The sequence below is a fragment of the Heteronotia binoei genome, chromosome 9 (genome assembly GCF_032191835.1).
Source record: "Heteronotia binoei isolate CCM8104 ecotype False Entrance Well chromosome 9, APGP_CSIRO_Hbin_v1, whole genome shotgun sequence".
Taxonomy (NCBI): domain Eukaryota; kingdom Metazoa; phylum Chordata; class Lepidosauria; order Squamata; family Gekkonidae; genus Heteronotia; species Heteronotia binoei.
In genome coordinates this window covers 44,481,936-44,505,189 of record NC_083231.1, presented here as the reverse complement: position 1 = coordinate 44,505,189, position 23,254 = coordinate 44,481,936, and the positions used below count along the sequence as shown (strand labels likewise).

Here is a 23,254-nt window from a genome sequence, read left to right as displayed (position 1 = left end):
TCACAATAGGCAATATTGGACTTAATGGTTAGTGGGAAAACTTAATATAAGGCAACTTCATGTGTACTTAAGTAAGCTCCATGTCACTCAGCCAGTGGTTAAGTGTGTGGACTCTTATCTGGGAGAACTGGTTTGATTCCCCACTCCTCCACTTGCAGTTGCTGGAATGGCCTTGGGTTAGCCATAGCTCTCACAGGAGTTGTCCTTGAAAGCGCAGCTTCTGGGAGAGTCCTCTCAGTCCCAACCACCTCACAAGGTGTCTGTTGTGGGGGGAAAAGATATAGGAGATTGTACGCCACTCTGAGTCTCTGATTCAGAGAAAAGGGCAGGTTATACATCTGCAATTCTTTTTCTTCTTCTTCTTGCATTAGTTCAATTTCAGGAGAACATAAGAGAAGACATGTTGGATCAAGCCAATGTATCTCTCTATAAAGCTTAGGAAATATTCTGGCTGGAGTGATATAGCAAATGTGAATATTGAAGATGATGCAAACATATGTTTCCATTTTAAATGTTCATTATGGTATGGGAAGCACAGTAATAATGTGACAATAAATAGGTCATATTCTTTAAATAACTTCAAATATATTTGGACAATCTGGTCCCCTATGATGTCAGTGGAGTATATTTCCCAAGAATCTTTCAACTAGCCTTGCAGACAACAGTCAAATTAATTGCAGTATTGGGACATCAAATGCATACTTAATATGAAATTCCAGAACAACGTAAGGGGTGTTATTATTAGGAAAATCAGCCTCTTAATTCCCCGCCCCCCTTTTAATTAACATTAGGTTTTACAGAAGAAAAATATGGGTGCAGCCTTGGGCTTAGTCACCCAAAGTATATTGTTAAGAAACACCATGTGGATAAAAATTCTACTTGGAATATTGAGTCTTGAAATTTAATACTAAGAGCAAACTAGTGGAACAGAACTACCATGAGGTTTAGCCCCATCTGGAAAACCTGTGAAATTTGTATAAGCGCACTTAAATATCTTAGAGATGAAGAAGCTTATGCTTATTTATTGAAGTAGAAACTGCCAAGAAATCTCTCTCCTCGGTGTTTAAAGATCTGTTTGAAAAACTAAAAAGCTATGTTTTTGTGACAAACTACCTTTTGTTTCTATTTATACAAAGTTACTTCAGGATCATTCCTGTTATCTGTTCACCTCATAAGTCCTAAACCTGATACCTACCTGACCCTCATAAGTACAATAAAACAGTTTGTTTTTAATAACCATCAGCCTCTTCTGTGCCATTTTCAAACTAGACAAAGCAAGGATTTTAGTCAGTCACTCAGGTTTCTAGACTGGGTCAGCATATGTCTACATACATTTAAACAACTAAGTGTGACAGACAGAAAAATGAAGAAAGAAAGGGACTGCCCAACCAAGAATAAGATTAAGGGAGCTTGGGTGAATCGTCGTATCATGTTAGTATAACATCAAGGTTAGTAATTCTGTTTCAGGTAAATAGAACTCAGTTACTTTAAAGATAGTACAATAATGATTTTTTTATTGTAGAAAATCTGAATGCTTAGGACCTTGGTGGTTGTAGGTACTCAATTAGTCCTTTCGAAAGGAGAAAGATAGAGAGCCTGAGGGCAGCTGAGGGTGACAACTGCTTCTGAGCAAAGAAGCAGATTGCAGTATTTGCTTTGTGAAGAAAGTTAAAGCCATTATATTCCTTTTCACTTACAAAAGTAAGCATAAATCTGGTTCACTGTCATCTCTGCTATGGATATTTTGAGAATGCTTGCAGAAGCCTCTAAGTATCTTTAAAACAAACTGCCAAGAAGAAACTGGGTCTGCTAGTATGCCTCTATCTTAACCTCCTTGTGATAGTTCTACACTAGAGCTGAATACTTGCTAAACACCTTAAAGAGATTAATGATGTATGTCATGACATACAAATCAGTGCAATATTTCTTAAGCACCATTAATTTACTGATGATACCAATCGAATGATCAGAAAGATGAAAGAATTTATCTGCTAGCTGATATTGTCAGAAGATACAAGTTTGTTCCAGGTACTTCATATTTTGAGGATTAGACCTAGTTAGGTGAATCACCTGTAACTGTGTCACAGAATTCACTTATTGCACACAATGGAATTATTATAGGCAGTATCAACAGGGCCGGCGCGTGGGAGTAGGCCAAGTAGATGGCTGCTTAGGGCGCCACCTGGCCTAGGGGCATCACAAGGCACCTCCTCTTCTCATGTGCCATGCTCACTGCCTTCCTGACCTTGCCGAGGCTTCCTGAGGCTCAGGAAGGCTCGGCAAAGTCAGTGGGGGGCATTGCAGCAAGTGCTCTCAGAGCCCAGCTCTGAGTACACCCACTGCCTTCCTGACCTCACCAAGGTTTCCCGAGGCTTGGGAAGCCTCAGTGAAGTCAGGGGGGCTGGTAGCAAGTTTGCTCAGAGCCCAGCTCTGAGTGCTCCCACTGCCTTCCCGACCTCATCAAGGCATCCCGAGGCTCAGAAAGCCTTGTTAAAGTTGGGGGAACATGGCAGCGAACACGCTTAGACCCTGGCACTGAGCATGCCCGCTGCCATCACAACCTTGCTCAGGCTGGGGGCGGGGAGTGGGGGTCTGCCTGGGGTGGCAGAACCTCCATTGCTGAGCCTGAGTATCAAGATTTGTTATTGGTAAGGTGTGAATCTACAGGATAGGTCAGCCAATATATAAATATTTGAAATCAGTCTTCAGTTCTGCTCTTGCCTATGCACTATAGCTTGAGCTCAGACCAGTGTGGTATAGTGGTTAGTGCTGAATTCCAATTCTGTCATGGAAGCTTGCTGGATGTTCTTGGAGGGAGTACATCGTATGCCGCCTTGAGCTGCTGAGGGAAAGGTAGGATAAATATATATTATCCTACCTATAGCCGCCCTGAGCCTGCTCCGGCGGGGAGGGCGGGATACAAATAAAATTTTGTTGTTGTTGTTGTTAAATAATAAAGAAATAAACTTTAGCTCCTGGTTCTTCCTTAAGGAATCATAATCAGGCCCAAACTGGCTCCTAATCTTAGTGATTACAACTCCAAGCCATCTCTGGCAAGTACATAGAAGTAGTCTCCCCTACCTGTCAGTTTGTCAGTACTTAGTAGTTCGCATAGCTGTCTATGACTTGAACCACTTTTGAAAATGTGGTAAGAACTGTTTTCACTTTGTTCAGTTTTTGAGGGAGCAGAGAGACATATTGAGGGCCAGTTACCTATAACCAAATTTCTGTATAAAAGTTGACTTGAAGGCTGAGTGGAATATTGTTAAGCACACAGTTTGATTGCTTTGTATGACCATTAGCCCTAGTAACTACCACAAATATAACTGAGATGCTTCACAACTCAGTCACAATTGTTTTACTGCATGTTAGATTCTGAATAGATCTGTTCAGCTTGATTATGGGCATTACAAGTCATCTGTGAATTGTTACCTAATTGCTAGCATCAAACTCTTTTAGGCTGTGTCCAGTGTGTTTGTAACTTGTAAGGCTAATGGTGTGTGGGGAATATGCGAAAGAACAAGCATGTTCACTTTATTTAGCAATTAATGTGGAAGGCCAGCACATGGAATCATAGAGTTGGAAGGTACCTCCAGGGTCATCTAGTCCAGACCTCTGCACAATGCAGGAAAACTCACAAATATATGTGGAAGGAGAGTGAATACAATGGCCTTATCCCCCATGACTTTCCTTCAGAGTGTGAAAGGATCAATCCTTTTAAGGCCACAAAGGCAGATTCTATCAGTGTAGGACCTATGCAAAAATCTGCCTTGCAAAACCTTTGTAGGTATAATGATCAGACTTGCGAACAAAAAGAGCTCTCCAATAATGTGGGATGGCAAAATAGTACATATGGGAGGGGTGTGTGGGATGTAAAGATTTTGGGTAAGAAAGACAAAAAAAAGGGGAGGGGGGTTGCATACTCAGTGAGTTTTCAGGTTCAAACTACCATGGTCAATTTCCAGGACTTCCCCCTCCCCCCATGACTGTGCATTGGCCCTGCCGCTGGCTGGGGATGTTTGCCCTACATGGGCACCACACCTGTATCATTATGCATATTCTTTGTGATTGAGAACACTTCTTCAATCAGTTCAAATTACAAGAATGAAGCTTACGTGCATAGCCTATACATATGGGAGAGCCTGGCATGTGTAATCACAATTGGATAACAATTATCTCTCTGTGTGTGTCCGTGCACCTGTCAGGCCTGTATACATATGTGTAATGTGTGTAAGAAGTCACTATTTCCTTGATCAAGTTCTTCATCTTCAAATTTATCCTTTCTTTTCCTTTAAGCAGGGGAAAAATCATATAGTAATTCTTTGTTAAATTTTTTTTTTATTTTTTTATTTTATTGTGTCTCAAATATTACATTACATAGAATACATTTCCAATTCTCTTATGACACCATTTTTACCCCTATTTATATCCCTCCCCCCCACCAAGTGACCATACTAAAGTTACAATTAAATTTTTAACCATGAGCACACTTTTCCCAATTTTTCAACTATAGCTTTGTTGGCTTCCCCCTTAAATACCCATGAGAAGTATATATCCCATTTCTCTTTTATCTCTTCAATTTTTCTGTCCCATATCTTATCTTGTTTTAAACATTCTAATATGTCTGATTGTATATATTCATACAAATAATTGTTCCATCTTTCCAGGGTCCATTTTAAGCTCTCCTTCCAACCATATGCTATCACTGCATGTGCTGCTAAAATCATTGCTTTGAAAATGCTCTGGTTTTGTTTCTCAATGTTATTGTTTTCCAGTACCCCCATAAATAACAACTCCCCATCTATATCAATATTAAACTTACATGCCTCCACTATTTTTCCCCGAATTTTCCCCCAAAACTCTATAACCTTGGGGCACTCCCACCATAAGTGGGAGTACCACCCTTCTTTTGCATTACAGTGCCAACAATTTGGTTTCATCCCTTTAATCATATATGCCAATTGAGCCGGCGTCCTATACCATTTCAAGATTATCTTCCTTTCAAGTTCTCTATATTTCTCTATCTTAATTTTCTTCAAATTCATCATTAACTTATTCACCTCCTCATCAGTTATTTGTTTTTCTTTATTCCATTTGTTCTTTAAGGTTCTATACATGAACTCCTTATCTTTTACCAATTCAAGGTAAATAATCCCTGACAGTCCTTTCTTCCTTTCATCCACATATAGTGCCTTTTCTATAAAATTGTCATCTCTTTTAATAGCATCTTTATACTTTTCTTGTCGGATTGTTTGATATAATCCCATTAGATTCAACCAATATTGTTTCCCTATCTTACAGTTCAACTCCTGAAGTGGTAATGGCCCCTTGGCTATTGTACAAATCCTTGACTCTTATTATGTCTTCCCTTTGCAGCTCTTCATAGAATTTTGGGTTCATCTCTTTTTCCCAGATATCCTTAAGTGGGGTCCATTTCGAGGTTAAAGGCATTAAGATCTTTTTCCACCTCTTCCACACAATTAAAGCTATTTTTCTTGGACCTTCGGTTTGTATCATTACCTTTTTTATCTCTCTCGTATAAATTCCACTACTACCTGCTCCCTTATTGACTGCAGATTCAAGTCTTACCCATTTATCCCCTTTCCTCCATTCTAACTCCATCAATGCTTTCAACTGAACTGCATCATAATAAGCTTGTAAATATGGAACTCCCCATCCTAATTCATCTTGGGGCATATATATCAACTTTTTTTGTATTCTTGCTTTTTTCCGACCAAAGACCCAATTTTTAATATGCTCATCCCATTTCCTTATCGTTTCCTGATCTAATCTTATAGGAAGTACTTGAAATAAATATAGCAGCTTTGGGAGTATAAACATTTTTATTGCTCTAATTTTCCCTAAGATACTCAGATTTTTGTTCTTCCATTCCTTCAATTTCTTTAAAATCTTTAACCACACCTTATTATAATTCATTTTTTGTAGCCTCTCTATATTTTTATTAAGGTAAACTCCTAAATATTTAATTTTGCTAACTCCTGATTTCATCCCCGTTAAGGCTAATATTGCCTTCTTGGTTTCCCCACCTACATTAATAAACATTATTTCTGATTTCTTAATGTTTATTCCAAGTCCCGAACATAACTTAAAATCTTCTAAAATAACTAACAATTCTCGTATTGCCTGCAGTGGATTACTTATTGTCAACAAAATATCATCCGCAAAAAGGTTCAATTTCAATTCTTCCTTACCTATTTGAAATCCCTGAATTCTACCACTATTTCGTATCCTATCTGCTAGTGGTTCAATTGCTAATGCAAATAACAGAGGAGATAATGGGCAACCTTGCTTTACTCCTCTCTGTATCGAAATTTCTCTAGAGTGCCCATCATTTATTCTAATTACTGCTTTGCCCCCCCTATAGATTTCCCTTACAACATTTAAAAAGGGCCCATCAAAACCAAAGTTTTCCAATACCTGCATTAAATAATTGTGATTTACCGTATCAAACGCCTTATACACATCTAATTTTAACAAGGCCAAAGTTTTCTTATCCTTACAGAACAAAACATTCAATATATTTCTCAATGGATCTGCAATAAATCTACCTCTAACAAAACCATATTGATCTTCCTTAATCAAGTTTGGTAAATATTTTTCTAGTCTATTAGCTAGAATTTTTGTAAATATTTTATAGTCTTGATTCATCAGGCTAATTGGCCTATATGAATTTATTTCTAGGGGATCCTTCTGAGGCTTCAAAATTGGTAAAATTTCAGCTTTTTTCCATGAATCTGGTATTTTCCCCCCTTTTAAAATATAATTAAATAAACTTTGCATTTCTGGTATTATTAACTCTGCCATTTCTTTATAATATTCTGCCGTAAAACCATCCAAACCAGGGGATTTCCTATTTTTTAACCTTTTTAATACCTCTATTATTTCCTGTCGGGTAATTTCTTTATTCAGGCTCTCTCTCTGTTCTATCGTTAATTTATTATCTAGTTGTTCCTCGAATCTTTGGTTTTCTCCCGAATTGAATAGTTGTTGATAAAATGTAGCAAATTCCTCTCTTATCCGAGCATTTTTAAAAAATTGTTTATCCCCATTTCCCTTAATACATCCAATTTTTTGTTTTTCCTTCTTCATCTTTAAATAATTCGCCATTCTTCTCATTGTATTTATATTAATTCTATGGTACTCATTCTTAACTAATATATCCTTTTTCCACATAGATAATGAATCCAAGTTCTCTAAATCTTTTTTAAGTTTTTTGAATAATTCATATGACTGCCTATTATAATTTCCCTGTAGGTCTTTCTGTATTCGTTTAATCTCATTTACTATCCTACTTCTTTCCTTATTATTTTCCTTTCTAATTTTAATTTCCTTAGCTATATAAGCTCCTCTTATAACTGCCTTAGCCGCATCCCAAACTACTCCTTCTGTGGCTGAATTCCTATTTTCTCTAAAATAGCATTCTATATCCCTTCTTAAGTCCATCCGATCTTTTCCTGTCAAGGGCAGATATGCCTTATATTTCCAAGTAAACTCTTTTCTCTCTTCACTTATTTTAAATTGCACCCTTAAAGGAGCGTGGTCCGAAATCCATAATGGCTCAGTTACTGCCTTCATCACCTCTAACTCATTTGATTCCTTTACTAAAATATAATCTATATATGAAAAAGTCTTAAATCTATTAGAGAAGTATGTAGGTTGAGAATTGTTCCCTTCATATGTGAACACATCTTTCAATTTCCATTTCTTAAATTTCAAGGTTTTACTTTTCTTAAAATCATAATTCATATCCCCTGCCACTACCACATCCCCTTCATAAAAGTTCTGCAATTTCTGGAATACCTTATTTAAGAAGCTTACCTGACCCATATTTGGGGCATAGATAGATGCTATTGTAAACTTCCTACTATTCAACTTAAATTTCAAAAAAACAAATCTTCCCTCTAAATCAGATATTTGATCCAGTACTTCTAACTTCAAGCTAGAATGTGTAAGTATCGCTACCCCTCTTGCCTTCCTAGTTCCTCTTGCTTCCACCCTTGTTTCCCATAGTGTAGAGTTTAGTAGGGTTTTTTTATCTTTTTTACCTTTATGGGTCTCCTGGAGACACACTATATCTATTCCCTGTTTTTTTAGCATATTTTTCAATCTATACCTTTTTAAATCTGAAGCCAACCCATTTATATTTAAAGATAATATTTTAATTGTCTCAACCATTTTCCTTCGTAAATTTCATACATATGTGCTCATTTCTATCCTCTCTTACTTTGATGGTCACTACCTTTCCCCTTCCCCCTCCCCGAAGAAGAACCCTCAAAGGGTATACAGGTGGCATAACCTCCTGACCTCTTCGTTGCTAAGTTGGGGTCCACGTTCCTTTCCCTTCCTCCCTATCTAATTAATATAACTCATTTCAATATTTCTCTATAAGCCATCTTATTCCAAAAAATAAAGTAAATTCCAAAATTTAAAGTAAATTGAAAGCAATATTAAGTTTCCTTGGAGACTCTCATTACTAAGAGCCCCCAGTGTCTTTTCTCAAACGCTTTGGCTTGCTTTGCAATGTCTGACTCGACTCTCCTTCTTCTTCACTGCTACTTGAAGTGTTCTCACAAGGTTCCTGTTGCTCGTCTTCTTGCTCCTCCACATTTCCTAGTTCTAACGGCCTCATGTTAATTCCCAATCTCTCCAACATTTTTCTTGCCTCTTCTGGATTTTTAGCTCGCAGCAGCTTGCCTTCTTTAAAAACCAAAATCACTGCCGGGTAGCCCCATGAAAATAATATTCCATTTTCAACAAGACTTTGCGTATAAGGTCTTAGTATTGCTCTTTGCTGGAGTGTCTCTGGAGAGAGGTCCTGTCTTACTATAACTTTATTATCATCAAACTGTAAATCCTTCTGAAGTTTCAAACATTTATAAATATTGTCCCTTATTTTCTCTCTTGCAAAAGCCATAATAACATCCCTTGGCTTTGCTCCCAGGCTTGGCTTGGGGCGGAGGGATCTGTGTACTCTTTCTATATCTTCCGTTTGTATCCTTAAATCATATCGCTCAAGCCATTCCAGAAGTTTTGATTCAAGGTCTTTCTGTGTAATCTCTTCAGGGATGCCTGATAAGCGAATGTTTCTTCTCCTTTGATGATCGCTTACAAACGCTAATTTGCTCGTTAGCTCTTTAATTTTGTCTTCATTAACTTGAGCTTTTTTGGCTGCCTTATCAGCCACCTTTTTTATGTTCTTAATTTCTATGGCCATCTGTCTCAGGTCTGTTTTAAGAGCTTTAATATCGCCCCTTACATTCTGTTCTGAAGAAGCAATGAGCTGTGTTAAATCCTTCAGCTCCTTTTTAGTCGCCATGTTCTCTTCTCGCTTTCTGGCCTCCTCCCAGGGAGCGGAGAGTAAAGAGATGATAAGAAATCACACTTCCAAAGACTCACTCTGATTGATGCCCTCCAGGTCTTGCTTCCTTTCACAAATATTTCAAGCTGTTTTCAGAAGTTTATCTCTTTTCTTCGATGGCTTAATAACAAATTTCTCCGGGAGTACGTTCTGGGAGCGTCTTAACCGATTTGACGCATGCGTGGTTCCCCCAGTAATTCTTTGTTAAATACATATTTATGCAGTATTTTGATTACAGCCCTTTGCTCAATTGAAGCCTGACAAACCAGAAGTAAACTAGTCCTTTTAAGACCAGGATTTCTGCTCTTTCCATGACATTTGCTTCAAAGGTGTGCAAAATAATTAACTAGCTTGGAGATGTATAGTGTGATCTGTATCTTGAAATTCTGATGTTCTCTGACAGACATAAGAGTGTTGTTGTTAACGCTTTCTAAGCTAGTGTGAGCAGACTAGAATCTTTTTATGAGATCAGTATACTCATCTAGTTAATTCAATAGACCGTGGCTATAAAATTGTATGTGCACTGGTTCATAGTGATTAGAATTATTTTTGTTTTTAATCCCCACTGCCCCCTCCTCCAGTTTGTGATCTTCGCAGGCTTACATGCTTCTGATGGTGTTTTTGTTGTGAGGGATGTTTTATTGCACTGTTTATATTCTATAATAAAAATATTGAGTCTACAAAACCTGTTCAAAGAATCTGTAGTTTGGTGCAGAACATATGTATGATAACCAGGAGACAAACAAAATAAATCTGCTACATCAAAGTGAAAAAGAAAGTATTTTGGTGGTATTTATGCTGATGTTGTGGGACAGCAAATCTGTTCCCCTTTTTAGTGCTGGATGCTTCTTGAAGCTTCTGGACTCAGGAGACTGAGTGATGGCAGCCAGGTGGCTTGTGCTCTGAGGCACAGGAGCCATGCCACACCACCCTGCTCACCTGTGGGCCAAATTGGCACCCCCCAGGGCCAACATCCTAGGAAGCCACCTAGGGCTGACTAATGGACAGGCTGGCCTTGTATAAGCCCAAAAGAAAGTGCTCCTATACTTCATTATTTCTAATAAAGGGAAAGCATTTAAAAGGTGCATTGTCCCTTTAAATGTGATTGCCAGAACTCCCTTTGGAGTTCAGTCGTGCTTGTCACACCCTTGCTCCTGGCTCCACCCTAAAGTCCCCAGATATTTCTTGAGTCAAATATGGTAATCCTAGGGCAGACAGATAACAATAGACAATTCCAGAGGTGTAGCTGTGTTAGTCTATTAGAGTAAAATAAAGCAGAAGTCCAGTGGCACCTTAAACACCAGAAAACAATGCATGCAATACCTTTTAGTAGGACATAACAAATTTCATATAACTCCTAAAGCAGTGAAAGCTCATGCTGGAATAATGTTAGTTTTTAAGGTGATAGTGAACAGCAAGAGAAGAAAACATTTCTATAGAAGTATGCAATGACTGAAGTATGAACCAAAGCAGCAGAGCTGAAAAGGCTGTACTTTCACTATGTACTTTAGGAGAACATGACATGGCTTGATTTGAACATGACATAGTTTGCTTTTGAATTAGATTTGGGGACCCCAGAAGGGAGCCAAAGCAGAAAAAGAAGTAGAAAGAAAATTGGAAGACTTGAATGCTCTCTCTGTCATGGCTTCAATGATTGTCCTGTGTCATGGCTCACTTTATTGAGAGATCTGTTCCACATAACTTTCGAATTCTTTGTTGCGAGTTCATTGGGTTATCTTTTAACTAGAAAGACTCAGTTTCAGTGTTTCTCATCTGTAAAATGGATAAAATGTTTTCTGCAAAGCAGTCTGTATTCTTAATTACATAATAATGCTGCGTATTTATGTTTGTATATCCAAATCTGAGTCCAGGGCACCTTTAAGACCTATGAAATTTTATTCACAGTATAAGCTTTCCTGTGCAAACAGACACCATCAGATACAGCAAATCAGTTCCCTCAAGCCTTACTTGTAGGAGTGGGGTGGGAGGTTGCTGTCAGGAATCTGTATTGCTACCCCCATCTGAATCTGTGTTTCTATATGAGAGTGAATATGTAAACTACTGAACTCTTGCCTGCTTGGTTATATGTCATGTTAGTGTTTGCTTTTGTGCCCATGGTAGGCTGAGAAGCTGAATGCATTTTTTGCTTCTGTCTTCACTGTGGAAGATGAGAAGTGCTAGCCCGCTCCAGAACCACTGATTTTGGGCGGGGTACTGAAAGACCTGAGTCAGATTGAGGTGATGAGAGAGGAGGTCCTGTGACTGACAGAAAATTTAAAAACTGATAAATCACCAGGTCTGGATGGCATACATCCAAGAACTCAAATGTGAACTAGTGGATCTTCTGACAAAAATATGTAATCTTTATTTAAAATCTGCCTCCATTACTGAGGACTGGAAGGTAGCAAATGTCACCGCATTTTTAAAAAGGGTTCCAGAGGAGATCCAGGAAATTACAAGCCAGTCAGTTTGATATCAATACTGGGAAAGTTGGCAGAAACTGTTATTAAAGAGAGAATGAATAGGCACATTGATGAACAAAAGCTATTGAGGAAGTCTCAGCATGGGTTCTGTAAGGGAAGATCTGTAAGAACCTGTTAGAGTTCTTTGAGGGGGTGAACAAACATGTGGTCAAAGGGAACCCAATAGATGTTGTTTACCTTGACTTCCAGAAAGCTTTTGATAGTTCTTCATCAAAGGCTCCTAAGTAAGCTCAATGGGGTGAAAGGCCAAGTCCTCTAGTGGATCAAAAACTGGCTAATTTATAGGAAACAGAGAGAGAGACAGATTTCACACTAAGCTTACCCTGCTCTCCTGTTCATCTTCTGCGTAGTGTCCACTGGATTCCCCACTATCTGCGCCAGAGCTACAGGAAGCCTCGTGGCTTTCACACAGCAAATGGAAACCGCTAAAAACCAGTTTTCATTTGCTGCGCAAAAGCCGCAACACTTCCTGTAACTCTGGGGCAGATAGTGGGAAATCCAACAGATGCCGCACAGAGAAGACAAACGGGAGAGTGGGATAAGCTGAATCCAAAATCAGTCTGAGTATAAATGGGCAATTTTCACAGTGGAAGGTGGTAAGCAGTGGGGTACCACAGGGCTCAGTACTGGGTCTGATGCTTTTTAATTCATTCATTAATGATTTGGAGTTGGGAGTAATCAGCAAAGTGACTAAGTTTGTGGATGATGCTAATTTGTTCAGGGTGGTGAGAACCAGAGAATATTGTGAGGCACTCCAAAGAGATCTGTTAAGGCTGGGTGAGTGAGCGTCAGTGTGGCAAACAACGATAGCATGGCCAAGTACAAAGTAATGCACATTAGGGCCAAAGATTCTAACTATAAGTACAAGTTGGTGGGGTCTGAATTGGCGGAGGCTGACAAAGAGAGATCTTGGATTCATAGTAGATAACACACTGAAATGTTGAGACAGTGTGCGACTGCAATAAAAAAGGCCAATGCTATGCTGGGGATTTTTAGAAAGCGAATTGAAAACAGATCAGCCAGTATTATAATGCCCCTGTATAAATAGATGGTGCAGCCTCATTTGGAATACTGTGTACAATTCTGGTCACCACACTTCAGAAAAGATATTTTAGCATTGGAAAAAGTGCAGAAAAAGGCAACTAGAATGATTAAAGGGTTGGAACACTTTCTCTATGGTTAATGTGCTTGAGGCCCTTTAGCTTGGAGAAATGTTGACTGAGGGGTGACATGATAGAGGTTTACAAGATTATGCATGGGATAGAGAAGGTACTTTTCTCCATTTCTCACAATATAAGAACTTGTGGACATTGAAATTGCTGAGCAGTCAGGTCAGAACAGATAAAAGGAAGTTCTTCATCACCTAAAGAGTGATTAACACATGGAAATTGCTGCCACAGGAGGTAGTGTCAGCTACATGCATAGATGATTAGCCACAGGGTATAGATGGAACTCTCTGTCAGGGCAGTAATGCTTGGTATTCTTGGTGCTTGGGTGAGGTGCAACAGTGAAAGGGTTTCTAGTTTCTTGGCCCCACTAGTGGACCTCCGGATGGCACCTGTTTTTTTGGCCACTGTGTGACAGAGTGTTGGACTGGATGGGCCATTGGCCAGATCCAACATGGCTTTTCTTGTGGCCTTATGCTCTAATAGCAGCCTGTAGTTTGGTAGATTTTTCTTTGTGAGACTGTCACCATGTACAAGTGTATTACTTGGTAGGACTGTAAGCTCGTGAAATGAAACATTTTATGTCAACTTCTCCTTTAAGCTCTCAGCTTTGCCTTTGGGTAGACCTTACGCTTCCTAGGTGCTTTCCACACACTTTAGCAATCATTTGCAAGTGGATTTTCCTGTTTCATGCTGAAACATCCTGTTGCAAACTACTGTTAAAGTGAATTGAAAGTATATCATCCAACATGTGTGGTGAAAGCAGCCCTAGAGTTGTGCCTTCTAAGAGCTGGCATTCCTGTTCCTAAATGATACCAGTAGAAAGGAGGAAAACAATGAAAAAACCATGTTGGAATATTAAATGAATGAGACAGGAGAAGAAGAGGGAGCAGGACAACCCTCACTCCACAGAGAGGGAGAGAGCAAAGAGGTATAAAGAAATATCTATGGGGAAAGATCCTCAGAGAAACCATATTCTTTGTTTTTGTCTTCTAAATATTTATATTTTTATTAAAAGGATCACATTTATTAAATGCTAACACATGACAGCTGTGAGATAACATCAGATGCTGACTTTGATGGTGTTGTCAGCTGTTAGATGCTGTCAAATATTCCACATGCTTTATGTCAACTGCCAATACTATCAAATGCTGGCTGCTCAAAGAACAGGCTTGTTCACTGCTGGATTTTTTTTTTCATATGATCACATAAGCAGATCCACAATAATGTAGGTTGTCCACATACTGAGCTGGTAGCCATCTCTGTTTACAGCAGTGCAGTCATGAAAATGGCAGCCAACTTCTTATATGCCTCAGTCCTTTCACCATTGAATTGTGCATTCAGTCTCATGGTGGAACCCAGCACTGTAGACTGGCCTCGTATATACTAAGCATGTTATATAATCAATATGGAACAGGATATAAAGAAGAGTTTCTTCATTTATTTATTTTTTAAAAATTTTATTAGAAACTTATTCATTTATAATAAAGAAGAGCCTGACTGTTTCTCATTGTTGTAGAATGAAAGTTTTTTTTATACATTGGGATTTGTTCTACATCAGTGAATTCATCTCTGCATCTCACTGCACACCACTTTCCTCTTACCCTGAGTGATGAACATCTATGTCAGTTCTCACTGACCCATACAAATACCTCTGTTTTGGAAATAGGTAAAACTTCTGTACTGTATAAAATACTTTAAATGTAGAAGGTTGTTTTTTTTAAAAAAAACAAAAAAACAAAAACAAATTGCCAGTTGCCTCTAGAGGATGAAGTGACATCACAGCTATTGTATTTTGGAAGGTACTAAAGTTTTCCAAAAAGTTTCTTGACATTTAATAGTGAGGCTTCACTTGTTTTAATGAGTTCGTATCTGTTCTTTATTTTTCATTTTGGATTTTAGCATGTGGGGTATTTGGCACACACCTTACCATGATTATATTGAAGGTATACTATTAGTACATCAGTGCTATGGAAGTTGGCACATAAAATTACTCCAAAAACACAATGTTTCAAGCCTCCTGATGTGCAAGATGCAAATTCTTGTTATTTGCTAATTATACAGATTGTCTGAAGAACAGTGGAATGCAGTGAAATAAATTGGCTTCAACTGTGTGTAACAATTTCAGTAAAGTTGCACACATGCTAAACAGACAGGCAGGTGGGTATACATGGTTGATAATCAACAGGTTTGCAGTCATACTGCTTGGGGGTGAAGCACCTTGTGCTAACTAACCCTACAAAGTACAGCAGATCAGGATCTAAACAGGAGATCTGGTGCTCATATTTCTCAAACAGCACTCCCCCCCCCCCCCCGGTGCTTGGTAAATAACTTTAGGAATCAAGGGGACTCTCAAATGTAGTTTGTGACATGGCATATAGCCACTGCCTCTTTTTGCTACCATTACCCTGCCACCTGCTTATGAGCCAGAGCAGCTAACACCTCTCCCCTTCTCTTTTTTCTAGTGTCTTTTAAAACAGCACAACTTGGTATGCATGCTTAGTTGAGCTCCTTGAACTCTCACAATAAGAACATAAGAGAAGCCATGTTGGATCTCGCCAGTGGCCCATCCAGTCCAACGCGCTGTCACACAGTGGTCAAAAAACCCAGGTGCCATCAGGAGGTTCACTGGTGAGGCCAGGACACTAGAAGCTCTTCCACTGTTGCCCTCCCAAGCACCAAGAATACAGAGCATCACTGCCCCAGAGAGAGAGTTCCATCTCTACCCTGTGGCTAATAGCCACTGATAGACCTCTGCACCATATGTTTATCCAATTCCTTCTTGAAGCCATCTATATATGTAGCTGCCACCACCTCCTGCCAGCGCTAGCCCGTGGCGCCCTAGGCAGGTGCCCCCCTGCCTCTGCCCCCCCTATGATGCTGCAACACAGTGTCATGCTCCATCCCGCCACCCCTGTGTCACGCTGAAATGCCCACCCGCCACCTCCTCCTCGCTTCCCTTCCCAACCTGTCACTGCCCGCATGATTGCTGCACTGGGGTCCTGCCAGCCCCGACACAGCATGCATCGTATCTTTAGAAACCCATTTTTCTAAAGATAAGATGCAGGCTGCATCGGGGCTGGCAGGGCCCTGGTGCAGTGCTGTGATCACACAGGCGGCGACGGAAAGAGAAGGGACAGGAAGGGGGGGAGGAGGAGGGGACAGGTGCCACGCCTCGACATGACACAGGGAGTGGGTGGGATGGACCACCACAGGTCCTCGGCACAGCGCACTGTGATCACGTGGGCAGTTACAGGAAGGGAAGAGAGGAGGAGGTGGGTGGGCACCGTGTCTCGGTGCGGCACAGGGTGGTGGGACAGAGCACAGTGGAGGAAGGGAAAGGAGGGGCAGTATGCACACGTGGGGCCGGAGAAGGCAAGCAAACTAGGCGCTTGCCTGGGGCACCAGGAGGGCGGAGCCCAATTTGGCACCCCCACCCTCTCAGTGCCCTAGGCAACCATCTAGTTTGCCTAGTCAGCGAGCCGGCCCTGCCTCCTGTGGTAGTGAAAGATGCAATGTTAAGGCTCTACAGGTATGCACTGGTTCCCTCATTTATCTTTAAAGATTCTGAGGAGGGAAGGAGCAGTAGTTATTTCAGGAGTGAAACAGGATAGTGAGATGCGGGGGCAGGGACAGAGGTCAGCAAAGGGTGGTAGCTGGAAGCAGCAGTTTTGTGCTGAATCTCTGACTGAAGTAGCTCTGCCTTTGAATAATACACTACTTACAGAACAAAGTTTGAATTTGTGTCAACTTTAAGACCAACAAAGTTTAATTCTGGTATCTGATGAAGTGTGCCTGCACATGAAAGCTTATACCCAGAATCAAAAAGGTGCCACTGGACTCAAACTTTGTATGTGTTTGTATTTATTTGTATGTATTTGCACTACTTAATGTATTTCCACTACTTATAGAATCACAGAGGTGCGTTACAAATTGTACAGGCATAAATACAGAGGAAACAGTGCAAGACTGTTATCTTTTTAGCCTCCACACCACAAGTGTCCTGAAGAGATGCCTGCAACACACAGCAGTTATTCCAATAAGATTCATATTTACTTGGCTTCATATATAAACCTTGGCCACTTGTGTTGCTTGCCTGTGATCCAAGATGAGCATTTTGGTATTGATACTTCTTCTACAGCTTGACCCGTAATCTGAGAGAAGAACCCCACTCTGTCTCATCCACTCTCAAATCTTTTCCACTTACCAATGGGATGGCATATTGTTCCCACAGAAGCAAGGAACTCTCATTGTGACTCCTCCGTAGTGCCTTGATTGCTGCAGGAATTGTTTCCTAGGGACACTGGGAAATACTGTTTTCTCAGATATGAATGTCAAGCACTTCGGTTAGTTTCTTCCAGGTGCAAGCAGAGATTTTTTTGCATTTAGCTTGGTCTGTATATGGCCACTTCTGCTCCACCTTACAAACTGAAAAATGACACTTTTTTGAAATAATCTTTTTCTGTTTCTCCACTTATTGGCTTTGGTGCCAGCCTAAATAAACATTTTGTTGAACTTTTGGATCACCAACCACATTTTCTTTCCCGTTTATTCTGTAATGTTTGCCTACAAGTCTTCTATGTCACATTGTCATAGGCACAGTCTCTTTCCATACTAATCTTCCAGTCTCTATTAAAAGATTTGTTTTTGTTTTACTTCCTTCCTACTTTGAAAACAAACATGAATTTGGAAATCTTTGATTAGAACAGTACACACCAACCTTCATTATTCTGAATTAGATTATTGGTCTATCAAGGTCAGTATTGTCTACTCTGGCAGGTTGCCATGTTCCAGGATCTGATACATAAGAACATAAGAAGAGCCCTACTGGATCAGACAGTGATCCATCTTGTCCAGCATTTTGTCTTACACTGTGGCCAACCAGTTCAGCCCAACAACAGGGCATAGAGGCTGAGATCTTCCCCAGGTGTTGCCTCCTGGCATTGGGATTCAGAGGTTGATTGCCTCTGTATATGGAGGTTCCCTTTAGTCACCATGGCTAGTAGCCACTGATAGACCCAACTTCCATGAATCTATCAAATCCCTTTTAAAGTTGTCTATGCCTGTGGCCATCACTGCATCCTCTGGCAGCGAATCCCACATTTTAATCACTCACCGTGATTTCCTTCTTTACATTAGCAATCCCACATACATTCTTTTGACTAAAAAAAAAGAAGTAAAGGAAACTGTTCACAGATCTCCCTATCATGTCTGCCTTGATCTTCATTTTCATCTATTATTATATGAGGGATATATTCTGTTTTTTTTTCCCTTTAATATAGTTTGTTTGTGTTAAAGGTAAAGTCATTAATCTTTCCTGACTTTTTTTTTACTGAATGAATTGTCCTGGGAGATTTAGGAGGGCCAAACAGTGAAGGCAATAATTTGTTAACCTTTTTGACTGGATGTATTCATTAGTGTTAATTAAATGCCAAAATATATTTGCAGCCCCAGCTTCAAGAAGGACAGAGGAAATGGCGAGGTATCACCCAAACATTGGTAGGATGGAGCTTTAAAAAATTTAGGGGGGACCTGGATTTTTAAAAATCCTCCTCCCACCTAAAAATTGTATGCCCCCCACCTTCCCTCCTGGCCATGGCCTCTGTTGAGGCTTGATAGCCACCCTTGCCAGTGATTCAAATTATGTGGGAGGGCCGGCAGAAGCATTTTGCTGGCCTCCCCACGCCATTTAAAGAAAGACCCCACCAACCAGCTGGCCTTCAAGCTGCAGCTTTCAAGGGGGGAGGGCTTTCCACTGCCTCCAAGGCTTGAGGGCCACTCTTGATCCAAATTGCACTGGAGAGCTGCTAGAAGCAGCTGCATGCCTCCCCATGTGATTTATAGGATCTGCTTACCAGCTGGTGGCGGAGCCTTTAAATCACACAAGGGCAGCAGGATGGGTGGCAGGAGTTGGGGTGAAATGGCCCATCCCATTGTCTCTAACCAGATCCATTAACCTTTCTTAAGAGATATGTCTGGAAAGCCATTGACAGGCTTACTCCTCAGCTTCTGGGGGAGGGGAATCTTTTAAAATGTGAATTTGCTGCTTCCCAGCTTCCCTCCAGGAGAAAATGCATTTCTCCATATATGATATGAATATAACACTGAGGAAAGTAAAGTATAAGTAACAACATTTTACTTTCAGTATACTTTCAAACTGAAGTGCTATTCCTGACCGTTTTCAGCCTGCTGTAAGCAGTTCTTACTCTGTCAATAATCCCTTAACCCCTAATCTTAAACTGTCAACTTCTCTCCTGATAACTCCTGTCATTTTCAACTGTTGTTTTTCCATCCCCCACTCCCAACATTCCATCCACTCTCATTGGCCGCTCTTAGGGACAGACAGGTTGTAGCCTGCCCATTACAGTATCCTTCAATATCTGCCCTGTATGTGGGTGGGGATGATTGGACCATCCACTGTTAACATGCTCTCATTCACATGCAACACATTATTCTCATGAGACTATAGTATGATGAGAGCCACTGAGTATCTATAACAAGCTGCAGATCACATATCCTGATTTATAAATTGCAGTGAGTAATTGTGTGTTTGTGTGGTACAGAAATTCACTGCCTGAATATACTGGAGTATGGTGCCTTGTGATTTTTTTTTAATTCAAATGTCAAATCATTTTAGTTCATAAATGTGATTTTTAGTATTTTTGACAGAAAGCTGCCTTCGTCAGCTTTGACAATTAACTATATAATCGAGCTGTCTAATGCATCACTCTATTATGCCAATATCATATTTAGACTAGAAAGAATTCTAAGGTGAGTGTAGGCATTTTACACTAGTTTTAAAAGCTTTTGAGAATTTTGGGCAACACTGCTAGCTCTAGATTTCTGGTGATAGGACTGTGGGATATTAGAAACCTGTTCTGTGGTTATAATTTCCCCAGCTATTTCAACATCCAGCATAAATTCTTGGTCTGTTCTTCCTTTGTCTTTGTGGTACAGGAAACACAATGTGGCTAAGTAATATGAGAAACCCCAGAATACATGGAGAAGACCATCCTCTGGTTTTCCCCTGAGTTAGCATTAATTCAGTTTTATTAAGATTAACATTGGCGTGGGACTTGGGCATCTTGCACAGCCAGAAATTTTTCCTGGCACATGGAAAAGAATGGAACAGCAGTTTCTCTTACATTAATTCTCTTACGTTAATAGGGTAAAGCCTATATCGGGCTTGAGCAATCATCTGAAAACTGTAGGCCTATTACTGCTTCTACAACTAGTTCAGCTGTGTGGGTCAAAGTTCATGAGCTTTCAAAAGCCACATGTGACATATCCCTCCTTATGGAGTATTACAAGAGCTTTACTGTGAAAAAGGCAGTTCTCTGAATAGGGTTGTGTATGTCATTACTAATAATGGTAATACAAGAGGTTACCAAGGAAATGCCAGTGTAATTTGAAGTGCAACAGAAAGTAGGGGAGCATAGTGCTATTTTTCAGCAAACCCTGGAGCTCTTATCTGATTACCAAGGCAGGAAGGCAATTCTATCCAAAGGCTCACCTACGCAATAATAGAAGTATTGACCCAAGAGTGGTGAGGGCATCAGAGTCTGGCGTGAGGCCATTCTACTTATGCTTTCTACCCCAGTTTTGTTTCTATGTTTCTTTTGTTTGATACCACTTTTGTTTGGACACAGGAAAGCTCCATTGCTACCCAAAAAGACCATCATTGACACCAAAGGGTCACACCCTCATACTAATTGCAGGTCCTTGCCTCCAGATTCATGCTTCTATCCATCAGTCACTGCCAACTGGCAACCAAGTACATTCACAGGTCAACCCTTGTTACCGTTTGTTACTACTTCGTAGGTTGGATTCCATTGTTGGATACTTGCACACTGCAATAAAAAGCAAAGTTCTGCTCTTTGTGACACTTTTACATGTTTGCCTGTGATAACAGCTGATCTAGTCACAGCAGTTATCCCACAATACATCAGTTATCCCACAATATATGAGCCGCCCTGAGCCGCTTCGGTGGGGAGGGCAGGATATAAATCGAATAAAATGAGATTGCTAAGATGTGTTCAAGAATTCTTCTGTTGCTTTGGGGTCAGTTTCATTGTACAGTAATTGAGAGAGCTATCATTCTTTAAAGTTGATGATTTCAGGATAACAGTCTCCTTAGATGTTAGTTGCCATAGAATGTAACAAAGCTTTCCTTCTGAAATGAAAATGGTAGAATTTTAAGTATGCCTGATGTAGAGCCAAAGTTGGATGGGCAGATACTAGTTTAACCAGGATTTTGGCCTCCTTAGGATCTCTCATGGAAGGTATTAAATCTCAGGGTAAAGATCCAGAAAGGATACCTTTTTTCTGCAGACACACCCCAAGCCCCATCCCTTCAAGGTTTTCTGTCTCCATTCATTTTCTACCATATTACAACAATCTCAGAACCTTTTGCTACCTTTCTGTGAGATAAATACCAATAAATGCATAATGCTTTTTGAAAATGCATGTGCAGGTAATCCTGTGTTCCTGAACAGGTGGAAGGAGAGTCTCCAAATTCCACAAGACTCCCAGGTCTGTGCCCCAGTTCTCAATGTCTGAGCCTTAGGTAACCTGGCAGTCCTAAATTATAGGAGAAGAAAAACGCCACAGTGGCAAATAGTTAGCCTCCCCTCCCTAGCACACTGGCTCCAATCCATGTCTCCTACGCAATGATGATTTTTGAGGCTCAGTCTAAGAATGCAGTCACAGATAAACCCATAGATATCTCTTTTATCTCTCAAGAAGGGAACCTGTATTTTCAAGTGGTGCTGTAGTAAATATGCAGGGGGGGGAGTCTCTCAATAATAGTTAAACTTTCATTTATTTAAAACTCTGAGGCTGTTATGTGCATGTGACATCAAAATCACAGCATAATCCAGATAACACTCTTCCTGAAAACAAAAGGAAAACTCAAACATTTACATAAACAGATTGTCAATTACTATAGCATCTTGACATTTGAACTGCTACCCAAGACCTAAATTGGCATGGAAGCAGAAAGTTCTAAATAATTAAAAATGAGTCAAAAACATTTCTTAATTCTCAGTATGAATAGGTTTTGAAAGAGCATTTCCTCAAGTGCCTTCAGCGAGGCATTATTTTTAAGCTTTAAATCAATATTTACAGCCTGTTTTTAAGACACCCTGCCTTCCCAGAGGATAATTGCCATTAAGACCATAAATGCTACCCATAGAGAAAATAATTTGTGCAACAGTGCAGAAAGCAACCAGGATGCTTATGATAACATATGACTGTAGTGAGCCAGTTTCTTTGAAACCATCTGTATTCAAGAGAAATAATCTCAGTTGTTCCACAAACACAAAAACGTGAAGTTAGTTTCTGGGTGGTAAGAGCAGCATTAGTCCTTTGGATAAATTTGAGATAAGTAGCCATGTTTGTCAGTGGCAGAAAAAATACAGGGGATCTACTGACACCTTCACGACTAACACATTTATTGTGGCATAAACCAGGGGTCACCAATGAGGTGCCTGTGGATACTTTTTCTGGCACCTACCAAGTGTTTTTAGAAAGTGAGTGCAACTTTTGATCAACAAGACTTCTGATTGGCCACTGGAGATTTTATTAACTGCAGTGTTTTGTTGTTGTTTTTTAAAAAAAATTGGCGGCAGCTGCCACCACAGCACAGCACAGGCAGCTGCTTGACACATGTGACAAGCACCAGCATGCCAGACCTCTTTGCTTGGTATGTAGACTCAGATATGGCCAACCAAGTACTGCTGTTGGCAGTACAATGGAGAAAGCAATGGGTCCTACATGGGATGCCTTGTGATCATTCTTGCCTCTCAGGCTTTGGCAAGGACACCTGGGTCTGAGCTAAGCCCCTAAGGTGCTACTTGGGCTCAGCTTCCTTCTAATATGGTTGGGCAAGTATAAACCTTGCTTCTTCTCCTACCTAGTTGTTTGCCATCACATCACTCTATTTACTGGCTGTTGCTGCAGATTTTTTGCCATTTGGGTCAAAAAGTTGCTTGCTCCTTTTTCTGAATTTTTAGTTTATTAGAATATTACAAAACACTCTGTAAGTGAGAACACAGTAGAATGAAAGTAAATTAAAAGAAAGGGATAAGTGGTAGAGGATATGAGGAATACAAACCAAGTTGTGATGCTGATAAAGTCTTTGCTGTTCCATTACTTATCTGGACACTTGCACATTCTCATGACTACTGTGTACATATGGATCAAAAGTGTAACTGGCCCATAACATT

The 23,254-nt window shown here is 40.1% G+C and overlaps 1 protein-coding gene across 2 annotated transcripts in view; it reads left to right on the top strand.

Annotated features, from left to right (window-relative positions):
* GALNTL6 (polypeptide N-acetylgalactosaminyltransferase like 6) overlaps positions 1-23,254 on the top strand; it is an 816,075-nt gene that overhangs the window by 236,986 nt on the left and 555,835 nt on the right. The window lies entirely within an intron of this gene.